This window comes from Anguilla anguilla, chromosome 19 (assembly GCF_013347855.1).
Source record: "Anguilla anguilla isolate fAngAng1 chromosome 19, fAngAng1.pri, whole genome shotgun sequence".
Taxonomy (NCBI): domain Eukaryota; kingdom Metazoa; phylum Chordata; class Actinopteri; order Anguilliformes; family Anguillidae; genus Anguilla; species Anguilla anguilla.
The window spans coordinates 7,239,385-7,252,756 of record NC_049219.1 but is presented as its reverse complement, the minus strand read 5'-3'; positions in this window follow the sequence as shown (position 1 = coordinate 7,252,756).

Below are 13,372 nucleotides of genomic sequence, written 5' to 3'. Positions count from 1 at the left end.
TCGTAGCCGACTCTTGAACCGAAAATACGTTGGTGTAGCTCATTAGGCATATAAGCATGGGTTTAAAAAGGGCGAAATGCTAAGCAGTCGCATATTAGAAACATACGTTATTTTCTTGTTCTCCACAAGTAATGTGTAGCAAGTAGACAAAGTTTGCTCGCTGCACGGGTAATGGTGTGTTGTGGAAACTAATTTGATTTCAGTACGTGCCTCTGCTTCGCCACTTTTCTCATTATGTAATTGTCAGGAACAATAAAGAAGCAGAGCGAAATGAAGAAGAAATGCAAAATAACAGTGTGCACTGTGTGATAATGTGAAGTTGTATCTGAATTCTGTTTGCTTAATGCTTGGCTACATGAGGTCAAAAGGTCCCCAAATTAATGTTCGGATGGAGTGAGAGTGTGACGTCACATTGCAATCATTTCTGTGGGAAACCACGTGGTGTATAGGCATGGGTATGATCCCCAAAATCTGTAAATTACCTGCCACCCCAAAATGTTTTATCCGTGTGTGGGGGGCACAATTTCTGTGTGTTGTTCTCAAAATGCTACAATGTGCTGCTGGTCTTGCATGAGGTCAGATTCAAACATCAAGAAATTTGAATGGGTTGGACACGTATTAATGTTTGGTAGTTTGAAGTGCTGGACTTTGAAATAACCAGCAGTGTACATGGTTGAATGGGGGGGGGGGGTGTCACTGCATTGTGTAAGTGTATGATTGGATCACTCAAAAGGGAAGCCACTTCAGCCAGCCTGAATGGAGACGCCAATCCGTGGACCAGTCAAATGAGGTAAAACAACGAGAGACATCATTACGTTTTCCAAAAGGCCTACTTATGTACAGTACAAATACAGTGTATTACATTTCCGAAAGGGTTACAAGGATTCAGCTTCCTCCATTAAAACTCCAAACAGAACTTTTAATTAGTGGGTAATATAAGGGCAGTCCATCAGAGCGCACTCTTCATTGAACAGGGTTCCCGATGGAACAGTCTTGAGTAAACTGGCTGATTTACCCACATTATCTTGTCTGTAAAACGGCAAGACTGCCTAGGACCCGGAGAAAGTAAAATGGACGCAGTGTTCCTTCGCCACTGCGCGCAATAATGAGCTCATTATTAAAACCAGTTGTCATCCTGATTGGGAAAAAAAAAACTCTAGCGTGACCCTTCTGCCTGGGGATTCTCCTCAGTATCTGGGTTTTAAATCATCAAACCTTTCAGTGTGTGGGTTGCAGCCCAGGCGATGACACAAGCGGAAGGATTTTCAGCCAAGCAGCTGACAGTTTCACATCCGAAGAGCCAGTTTCCTAATTGTGATCCCAGAGGAAGTGTTCTTCTCTTTTCTTCTGTGGTACTGTCATGCACCATTGAGCAAAAGCTGCTCAAAATAAAAGTCTGAAATATACCCGGTAATCAGTCACTACATGACAGTCTATAGCCATTTCTCACCTCTAAGCTTAAGGCAAAATAGTGAATATTTTGGTCTCCCTCCACACGGGGGAAGCGTTGAACAGCAATGTTTTACAGCTTCGTTTATATGATGGAGAGGGTGATTTAAATTAGAATCAGTTTTTTTTTTTTCAAAAACAAAGATAAAGGAGTCAAAAATAAAGATTAAAATATATATTTAAGAAGCACCCAGCATTCAGTCACGTTAAGCATAAGAAATGAAAAGCCGTCTTCTTCCCAGAAATGTTTCTTTGTTGCATTTATCAAAAACAAGATGGAACATGTAGGTTTCTTTAAGGTGTTGGTGTTTCTAAATATACTGGATCACGTCTTACTTTAGAGAGAGCAAAAAGACAAGACAAAAAGGGTGGGTGTTTTGAAAATCAAAAGCTTCGCGAATTTTAAATTGCGTCTCGGATTTACGTTTTCTTCACGATTCAAAAGCTTTCTCTCTGCTAATTATGCTCTTATCTTTAAATATACCTCAAGCAGTTTGACTTTAACTACTTGTGATTCCACCTGTTACCTATTTCAGAACACCCAGTATTTAATCAGCAGAAAGATTTGGGATGGTTCTGTAATTAACACAGCTGTTGTGGCTGCAACAGGATAAATGCCACGCCCTTTGTGAGTTATTGTGTGGATTATGGGGTCTATACATTGCCTTCACGTTTAAATGGTGGGAGGATGCATTGATAAATCCGTCACTCAAAGTATGGGAGCATGAGTAACGTTCATTCCAAGGGTGAGCGTGAGGACTAGTTCTGTGATAAACGGTACTTAATCACGAACAATAAAATGAACAGGAAATTAGTTTTGTGTTTATAAGCATTGCCACTAGAGGGAGCCGTAACCACATTGAATGACTTACGTTGTTTTCCTTGGCGTTTTTTGTTTGTTGTTATTGTAATTTTATACATAACACATTACCCCTGTACAGCGCTGTGTCCTGTGGTAGAATAATTAGTTTGGGGAATAGTTTCTCCTCTCTGCCTGGGAGCTCTGTCGTTTTGCACCAGAAGCGCTGAAGCAAGTTTGTTCACTTAATCCAATTTTCAAGGTTTGATGGATTTTCTTGTAAACTCACCAAATAACAACATGAATCGAGTGTTTTCCTCCCCCCTCACAAACACAAACCCGTTCTTTGATAAATCACAGAACCCGTTGTCCAATTAACAGGGAAAGTGCAAAAGACCGCTAAATTGCATTATTGAACGTTAAGGACGAGCTGCATTGCGCTACGTCGAGTCTTGCTCGCTTGGATTTTATGCCAGGTCAGATTAGTCGGACACCGGATTGACACCTCTACCTTCTCGGAGTGTCGCGGGAACATCTTCAGTCAGACTAAGTGGAAGTGACGCTGCGGTCCTAGACGCGCTGTAGGTTGCGTTCGATGCGCTCAGATCTTAATTGCTTGCGAAGGAACGAGATTAGTCCCTTTGTGAGTGGTGGGAGTCCGCGAATTAGACGACGGCATAACAAGATCGGCCTCGTTCAAGGGTCTTTGACAAACAATCAGGGTCTATCCCGGTAATGATCTCGGCGAGGCCATAGAAACACGCAGAATGCTTATGGTACCGCTTCTATTGTCGGGTATGGAAGTAAATCGCCGGTCTTAACTAGGTCCGCTTTGTCATGATGAAGAGAAACGCTATTCCTCTCGAAAAACAAAGGAAAAATGCTTTCCCAGCGAGCGACGCGTACTTAATTAAATCTGTTATTCGGAAATAACTGTTGGCAGTCAGAGTTACGCAGTAAAACCGGCTGCTTCTGTTGGACATATTGTTAAATCAATAGACAGTTTGAGCCTTTGGGGGCCAAACGGTTTGGAGTTTAAAAGCAGTGTTGGGTAATTATTCCCCCGTCTACAGTTTCTCCTGCTGTGGTAGATGACTGTTTGGTCGTAAGATTTCTTCCCCCGGCTCGAGCCACTGCTGTTTGATGCCCTGCTTTATGGTAGGCTTTGTGATTCTTTGAATGTGACAGATCAGTGTGGTTCCTGTCCACTAATCACATCATCTGAGTATGCCTCAGAATTCAGGATCCGTTACACAAGGCTGGACTCGGATCGCACACAAGCACGAGCAGTGTTTAATCCACAGGGGGCAATCATAAACAGACGTGCAATTAATTTGTATTTGTGCGCATGGAGAGTTTCCAGACCTGGAATGCTGCAGACAGGCTGAGTGTGTGTGTGTGTGACCGCCTGTGTCTGCGTATGTGTGTGTGTGTGTCTGTGTGTGGTGTGCTGTGATGGAGATGTGGGAGGCTAATGAAAATGCTCTTTGTGGCAGATGGTGAGGTCCCGTGTGACCTGTGTGGGGCGGGAGAAGCTGCTACGTGAGGTCCTCTGTTTACTGAGAGCGTACGTTTCGCGCGTTACGGCTGCATTCGAGCCACCGTAAACATAACGACGCCGACGGCACTGTTTGAGAGGAAAAAGTAAAGGGTTTTATCACAGCTACCGGGGAGCGTACAAAAACACTGCAGCCCAGCGGGCGAGCTCAAAACAGAGAGAGAGAGAGAGGGAGCCTCTGAACTCCCCCAGTCCACCTCCTTAAACTGGCAGCTTCTCATGAGGAAGTCTTTACCTCAGCTTGCAATAGGTGTGCGGGAATCTGCAATTAGAAATCCCGTGCACACCAGCGCCCCCTACTGAACTCGTTAGGGTCTCTGTGACATCCCTTTTCACCACTTGCAGACTGGTTAGCCAAGAGAAAGAAGTCACTCTTTTTTTCTCTCAGTCTCTCAGGTACAGTAGCCATACCCAGCACTGTTATGACTTTATTGCTGACTGAAAGCAAAGTCTCAAAGTCTTCATAAAGGGTTATGCATTTCCCCCTTTGTAAACAGCCTTTTTGCTATCCAGTTGGTTTGCTTAAAATCCACAGTGCTCTGCCGACTTTGTTCAGTCTAACGTGTCGAGCGTAACTGCTGTAGGAAAGGTACGGAGTCACGTCCGGCCCGGAGGCCCCCAGTGGATTGTGGGTCGTGGAAGACGCCGGAACGGCCCAGATTAAAAACCAGATTCGGGGCGTGGCCCGCATATGGGGCGAACCGCCTGTCAATCCCTTATTTTCAAAGCACCGTGAGAACAACAAAGCGTTCTTCGTCGTCCTTCAGTCGCACGTTAAACCGAACATCCGACGTGACTTCAGCAAACGCCTTTCGATTAGCGTAAAAACTGGCCGCTTTTATTTTGAAGGCCTCAAGTACCCTGCGTGACCTCGCGGGACGGTAATTGAGAAGTGCGACCTGGACGCGCTCAGCGGGCTGTAAAAGCGCGGTATCTTTACATGGATATCGGATAGCGGTCGGATGATGGGCTGTTTGCTTTGCCGCTGGCCGCTCGAGCGACCCCCGGAATCGAACCGTTTCATTTTATCGGCCCTGAGCAGATCCGAGTTTTACAGCGAGCCCGTTGGACGGTGTCCAATCTCGCGGACTCGGTGAATGTTGAGCGTGATGGGGCGTGTGTGGTTTGAAGATCAATACATTTTTATAAGTAAACCGAGCAAAGTTCGGCGCTGGCGTCTTCAGGGTCCCGGTGCCCTGTGCGTTCGGAGTCGTACCGAGGGTAGGTTTTCAGGCCTCTGGCTCCCCCTGTGGCCCCAGTCTGCAATTACAGCTTTCTCTCTCCTTTTCGGCTCCCTAGTTAACCCATCCACACACAAGAACAGAGCCTTAACAGATACCTCACCATGGCGCCGTAAAAAAAAAACAAACACTTGGTTAAATACGACAGTTAAATTTAAGGACGAAAAGCAGTGTGGTCTTCCAGAGCGCACAATCTTTAAATCGGAAACCAAAAGCAGCAGCTGCGACACGCCGAAAACATTCTCTCCCCCCCTCTCCCAACGGCTCTGTGGACATGGAGACCGGGAGATTAGAATGGGGACGACAGCACGCGGGGGCGTTGGCACAAAATAGCACTGTTTTTCGTAATGAGTGTGATATAATGAGCCCGCCAGCGACCGTTAAAGAGAGTTAAACGCAGGTCGCACTTCCTTAGCACGAAATACGGGGAGCCCCCCTCCCCCCCCCCCCGCTGTGCCGGTAACGCGCGTCCTCCCCGCGAGCCATCTCTTTTTTCGGGGGGGACGAAGTAAGGCTTTAAGCTCTAACATCAATATTCGCGCCTCGTTTTTTTTTTTTTTGGGCTACGCTAACGCCTCGTCTAGGGGGGAGATTTACGACCTGGAGCCGGGAGCCCCGTCGCTAAGCCCTCCCTTAACGGCTCGACTCCGCGGGGAACGCGTCCGCGATCGGAGACTCAAGGGCAGCGCAAGCGTGGCATTCTGGGTTAATCTCGGAGAGGCGGAGTTTTCCCCCCTTTTTTCCCGCGCCGGCGGAATGGCTTTCGCTAAATGAGAATTCGTCTGAAAATGAGAACCTGTCCTCAGCAGACCGTCCTGGTTGAGCAGAAGTCTCCCGCTCTGAGCTTTTGGGTGGGGGGGGGGGGGGGGGTCATTAACCGTAATCAATACTTAACGACGGAACGCAAACAGGAAGTAAAGTTTCCGTCTGGGCGAAAGCCGCGGAACGGGCGAGTCTCGAATTCCCCCGCCGCGCCGCCCTGATTTCCCAGCGTACCCGGCGTTCGCACGCGCTCGATATTCTCCCGCGAAACAACTGGCTCCAAAAAAGATTGCCAAACCCCCACTCCTCCCCCCCCCAAGCCCCCCCGTTCCCCACCCTCCCCGCCGCTTCGTTCGATTCTAACGAGAGAGGGAGGAAGCGTTTCGACCGGAACGTTCCGCGCTCCGATGGAAGCATTCCAGGTTCCCCCCTCCCGTTTGGACTCGTTAATCCCAGTTTCCTCGCGGGAGACCCTCCCCCCCCTGAGCCGCGGGGGGGGCGGGGGCTGGGGGGGGGGGGGGGGGGGCGCTTTTGTCGAATAGCGGAATCGTCTCTATGGTCCCCACGGCCCCATTAAGGAGGATAATGCGGCCGGGCAGGTGTGTATAAATGAGCGTAATTAGAAGAGCTTAATGTGCCGCTGGAATGGGGGCAGCGCTGGTAAAAACGGTGCCGCGTTTAGCCCCGAAGGCGCTGCCGCCTCAGACTGCCTGTCAGCGACAGCGCGGTCGGGTAGCCCAGCTCCCATCGTGCTTTGCTGCGCGAGTAAACAAAGCCAAATATAAACAGTGTGTGGATGGGCCCTCGCAGTCTGGTATCTGTTATAAGGCTCTGTTCCAGTGTGTGGATGGGCCCCATGGTCTGGTATCTGTTATAAGGCTCTGTTCCAGTGTGTGGATGGGCCCCATGGTCTGGTATCTGTTATAAGGCTCTGCTCCAGTGTGTGGATGGGCCACATGGTCTGGTATCTGTTAAGGCTCTGTTCCAGTGTGTGGATGGGCCCCATGGTCTGGTATCTGTTATAAGGCTCTGTTCCAGTGTGTGGATGGACCCCATGGTCTGGTATCTGTTAAGGCTCTGTTCCAGTGTGTGGATGGGCCCCATGGTCTGGTATCTGTTAAGGCTCTGTTCCAGTGTGTGGATGGGCCCCATGGTCTGGTATCTGTTAAGGCTCTGCTCCAGTGTGTGGATGGGCCCCATGGTCTGGTATCTGTTATAAGGCTCTGTTCCAGTGTGTGGATGGGCCCCATGGTCTGGTATCTGTTATAAGGCTCTGTTCCAGTGTGTGGATGGGGCCCATGGTCTGGTATCTGTTAAGGCTCTGTTCCAGTGTGTGGATGGGCCCCATGGTCTGGTATCTGTTAAGGCTCTGTTCCAGTGTGTGGATGGGCCCCATGGTCTGGTATCTGTTATAAGGCTCTGCTCCAGTGTGTGGATGGGCCCCATGGTCTGGTATCTGTTAAGGCTCTGTTCCAGTGTGTGGATGGGCCCCATGGTCTGGTATCTGTTAAGGCTCTGTTCCAGTGTGTGGATGGGCCCCATGGTCTGGTATCTGTTAAGGCTCTGCTCCAGTGTGTGGATGGGCCCCATGGTCTGGTATCTGTTATAAGGCTCTGTTCCAGTGTGTGGATGGGCCCCATGGTCTGGTATCTGTTATAAGGCTCTGTTCCAGTGTGTGGATGGGGCCCATGGTCTGGTATCTGTTAAGGCTCTGTTCCAGTGTGTGGATGGGCCCCATGGTCTGGTATCTGTTAAGGCTCTGTTCCAGTGTGTGGATGGGCCCCATGGTCTGGTATCTGTTATAAGGCTCTGCTCCAGTGTGTGGATGGGCCCCATGGTCTGGTATCTGTTATAAGGCTCTGCTCCAGTGTGTGGATGGGCCCCATGGTCTGGTATCTGTTGAGGCTCTGTTCCAGTGTGTGGATGGGCCCCATGGTCTGGTATCTGTTGAGGCTCTGTTCCAGTGTGTGGATGGGCCCCATGGTCTGGTATCTGTTAAGGCTCTGTTCCAGTGTGTGGATGGGCCCCATGGTCTGGTATCTGTTATAAGGCTCTGCTCCAGTGTGTGGATGGGCCCCATGGTCTGGTATCTGTTATAAGGCTCTGCTCCAGTGTGTGGATGGGCCCCATGGTCTGGTCTCTGTTATAAGGCTCTGCTCCAGTGTGTGGATGGGCCCCATGGTCTGGTATCTGTTATAAGGCTCTGTTCCAGTGTGTGGATGGGCCCCATGGTCTGGTATCTGTTATAAGGCTCTGTTCCAGTGTGTGGATGGGCCCCATGGTCTGGTATCTGTTGAGGCTCTGCTCCAGTGTGTGGATGGGCCCCATGGTCTGGTATCTGTTATAAGGCTCTGCTCCAGTGTGTGGATGGGCCCCATGGTCTGGTATCTGTTATAAGGCTCTGTTCCAGTGTGTGGATGGGCCCCAGGGTCTGGTATCTGTTAAGGCTCTGTTCCAGTGTGTGGATGGGGCCCATGGTCTGGTATCTGTTAAGGCTCTGTTCCAGTGTGTGGATGGGCCCCATGGTCTGGTATCTGTTGAGGCTCTGCTCCAGTGTGTGGATGGGCCCCATGGTCTGGTATCTGTTATAAGGCTCTGCTCCAGTGTGTGGATGGGCCCCATGGTCTGGTATCTGTTATAAGGCTCTGTTCCAGTGTGTGGATGGGCCCCAGGGTCTGGTATCTGTTAAGGCTCTGTTCCAGTGTGTGGATGGGCCCCATGGTCTGGTATCTGTTAAGGCTCTGCTCCAGTGTGTGGATGGGCCCCATGGTCTGGTATCTGTTATAAGGCTCTGTTCCAGTGTGTGGATGGACCCCATGGTCTGGTATCTGTTATAAGGCTCTGTTCCAGTGTGTGGATGGGCCCCATGGTCTGGTATCTGTTGAGGCTGCTCCAGTCTGTGCTGCAGTCTGTGCTGCTGTCTGTGCTCCAGTCTGTGCTGCTGTCCCCATCAGCTCGCCGCCAGACGGCCTCTGAATGGGACGGGAAACCCGCCGTTCCGCCAGGACGCCCACCAGCGAGCCGCCGGCCTCCGCCGCAGCGTCGTAATCAGAACGGAATAATCGCGAGCGATCCATCATCTGCGCCCCTCTCCCCTATCCCCCCCCACCCCCGCCCCCCCGCCCGCCCGGCTGGCTCTGCACAGCGGCCTGAGAAGACGTTACCCACAATCCCCCGCGCTCTCCCTGCAGCGGCGTTCTATTTCGGGCGATCCTTATTTATTTATCTGCAGAGTTTTTGGGCCGCCCCGGTTCTTGCCGAGGTCACGGCGGGGGAACGGCTGCCGGCTCGGCGGTAAATTAAAATGCGCCGCTGGGAGAGCCGGGCCAGGACGGTGCGGCGACCGTCTCCCTCTCCTTTCCATTTATTACTTCTTTTTTTTTTTTTTTACACACCAAAGTAGATTAAAATGAAGATATTCATCACTTTGGGTTTTCCAAAGAACCCCAGTAAGGTTTATTGCAGGGTTCTGAATGTAAAAATGACGACTGTAAAATGATAAGTTCATAATGGAAAAATGATTATGGGTGTGTGTATTATGACTTTTCTTTGTTCAGTCACCAAATGGCTACTGACCTCGCCTGTCCCGCCCCCCTCTCTTCTTCTCTTTAGCACTTTCCTGTAGACCCACAGGAAACTGGCTCTCCAGTGATTTCCTGTTTCCTGCAGGAAACTGGCCCTCCAATGCTTTTCTGTTTCCTGTAGAAAGCTGTCCCTTTAGCACTTTCCTGTAGACCCACAGGAAACTGGCCCTCCAGTGCTTTCCTGTTTCCTGCAGGAAACTGGCCCTCCAGTGCTTCCCTGTTTCCTGCAGGCTTCCTTCAGGTTCTCACCGTCGCTCCCTTTGCTCCGCCCCTCTGACTCCATGGCAACCAGCTGGTCACGAAGGCAGAGAGCCCCACGTCTCGCACATTTGGGCTAACCGATCGTCCTTTGGCTGACCCTACCTGCATTGCAGTTTCGTATTATTTCCACGTTTTTAGAAACCAGAGTAATTTATTCAGGAAAAAATGTCTTGAAGTTTTAAATTTGATGTCTTACTTCACGATGTTACAATATTGAAATACGCCACAGAATTGCCCTCGGAGCCAAATATTCCATCTGCGCGGCTCTTTAATGGAGCGGCAAAGAAAAAAAATGATGGGTTGTCTCTTTACAAATATTGTCAAAGGTACCAACTGCATTAAAATGTAGATTGATTTTTATTTTTTTTCCCTACCCAAATGTCTGCTGCCGTGAAAGTGATAACTATCGATTTGTTTTCCCTGCTCGTAATCTCTGTTTTTCCATTACGCCCGCGATGGGGGCGGCGGGGTCGTAATTATTAAGGGGAAGAGCGGCCGTCGCATCGACGAGCGCGGTCGATCGAAACGCGGGGACCGAGAGAAAAGGAGTTTTCTGTCCCTTGTTTGCCCACCTTCCCACCCCCCCCTCCCCCTCGGTGTTGACCAGGTGGTCTCCTGCTCTTATCGGCCTCTTTACGACGGCCCCGCCTTTGCCACGGTAACCGGCGACGGGTCGACGCAGCACCTCCCGCCGCCGGGCCGATCGCGAGCCGGCGCCTTTACCTGACCGCTCGGGCACCTTCTGGACGGCGCGCGGTCGGCGAGGCCTGGGTTGCCGCGGTAACGGTGGCGACCCCGCCTGCTCTCTCCGCTCGCGCCGTCCGACGGGAACCGAAATTCGCGCGACGTTAAATCCCGCCAGGCGAAACCCCCTTCAGGAACGGCGCGCAGACGGCGCGTTTTCGTTCGAGCCCCGAATCCGCCATTCGCATTCTTTTGTTTGACATTCGCATTCTTTTATCAATTTTATCAAATCAGTATCTACAGAAAAACAATCGAATTGTGTGATTTTTTTTTTTTTACGATGAATTTCATGGCTGTGGTATTAAAGCCCTCTAGGCCAGATCACCTCTGTAAATGAATCCATGACCTGAACGTGACCTTCCTGGGTACGTTTTCTTTTTTTCGATGGCCGACCGGTCGGGCCGGTTGGGTCCCGTTGTGCGTCCGCGCGTGTCACGTCCGACGTCTTTCGGCATCGCAGCCGTTCGCTAAATAAATTAGCGTCTCTTGCAGCCACAGTTTTCGGACTTCCGACAGTTTTCAAGGCAGTCGCGCGGGGCAAAATTTCTGTAAGTAAGGTGTTTGTCCTTTCCTGGAAGCAAACACGGACAGTTAGATAAAGAACTATAATTCTGAATATTCCTGAGGCAAATAAGCCTGTGTGCTATATATTCATTATTCATATATTCAAATATCTGAAAACTTATGTATGAATAAAAATGAATAATTTATGTGGGGAGTTTCTGCTTTTGGCAACGGAAGCTTCAGTAAAGCTCACTAAAGGACCCTGCTATGAGTGCATTATATTCAATGGACTATGAGTCTATGAACAACACTGCAGTTTTTTAAATTTTCACAGCAGTTATTGCTCATCTACACTACAGTTATCGTTGCTTATCTACACTATAGTTATCATTGTTCATCTACGCTATAGTTATCGTCGCTTATCTACACTATAGTTATCATTGTTTATCTACACTAGAGTTATCATTGCTTATCTATACTATAGTTATCATTGTTTATCTACACTATAGTTATCATTGTTTATCTACACTATAGTTATCATTGTTTATCTACACTAGAGTTATCATTGTTTATCTGCACTATAGTTATCATTGTTTATCTACACTAGAGTTATCATTGTTTATCTGCACTGCAGTTATCATTGCTTATTTACAGTTGTTATCATTGCTTATCAACACTAGGTATCACTGCTTATCTACACTACAGTTATCACTGATTGCTTGTGTGAGCAATCACTGTTCTTTGGAAAATACTGTAGCAATCCTGGTCTGTGAAGTAGACTTGCAGGAGGTCTATTACACACCTGTATGCTGTAGAGCAGGGGTCCTCAATCTTATCCAGAAAGGGCCAGTGTGGATGCAGGCTTTCATTCCAACCAAGCGGTTACACACCTGATTCCACTAATCAAAATCCTTAGCAGAGATTCTTGTGGTTGATTAGTGGAATCAGGTGTGTTACTGCTTGGTTGGAACAAAAGCCTGCACGCACACCGGCCCTTTCTGGAAAAGATTGAGGACCCCTGCTGTAGAGCCTTACTGAAGTCCCCTTGCACGCAAACGTATGAACGTGCAACCTTGTGTGTTAACACTGATGTTAATGCAGCCATTTGCATACAAACGCACACACCGGCATATTGACACACTCTCTGGCACACCCATTCGCTCACCCGCACCCATCCGTTCTGTCACAGGTGCGCACAGTGGATCATTAACACTCCCACAAACGCACTAACGCGGTCACACCGCCACTCGCTCGGCTACAAAGGGGCGCATTCGAACGCACCCCCCCCCCCCCCCCGCTCGAACGCACCCCCTTCCCCGATCGGTCATTAGCTATGCATTAGCATTAGCCAGCGTTTACTCACTGAGGCAATCGCTCAAGCACACGTTCGCTGGCGTGCCCACTCAGTCTCCAGCACAGCCAGTCTGTGGCAAGCTGAGCCACATAGACGCTGGCGCATGCAGTGACTGTCACTCAGCTACCTGTTCACACACACACACACATATACACACACACAAGCACAGGCACACACACTCTCTCTCCCTCACACACACACACACACACACACTCGCTCTCTCTCACACACACATACTCTCTCTCACACACACACAAGCACACACACACTCCCTCTCACACACACACACACACACACACACACACTCGCTCTTTCCCTCTCTCACACACACACATACTCCCTCACACACACACACACACATACACACACACAAGCACAGGCACACACACTCTCTCTCCCTCACACACACACACTCGCTCTCTCTCTCACACACATACTCTCTCACACACACACACACACACACACACACACTCGCACGCACATGACCTCCACCAAAAATTGTACTGCCACCTCTAGCTTGACTTTAATATCTGAGCATATCTGCACCGTTTTTCCTCATTTTCTTTTCAGACAATCAGTCATGTATTGTGAAGCCAGCATACTGTCATGATGATGAAGATAATAACGGTACAAATAATATATCTTTGTAAGAGTTTTGGCATTCATTTAATTCAAACACAATATGAACTCTTATCCGTTACAGTATATGCAGTTGAACAACTACATTGAGACATACTTAAAAAAATATATGTCATTATCATTTTACAATATACATACAGTACAGTGCAGCCTACAGTGGGGGGAAAAACACTGAGAAAGTGAACACCTTTCCACGTACTCTCCACTTTAATCACAACGTACCACGTCAAGGGAAATTACAACAAGTAATAAATATACTGTACATGTGATGGACAAACAAAATAAACAAAACAAACAAACAAACAAACAAAAAAAACACTTTGCCAGTAAAGGCCCAGATTTCATCTGCCCACAATGCACTTTGAGTTTGACTTTGAGTGACAGATTTCAGCTTTTTTATTTTTTTATTTATGCATTCGAAAAATTGCTCCAAAAATGGAAAACACCCTTGGCTCATGCTAATCCTACAGTTACTCC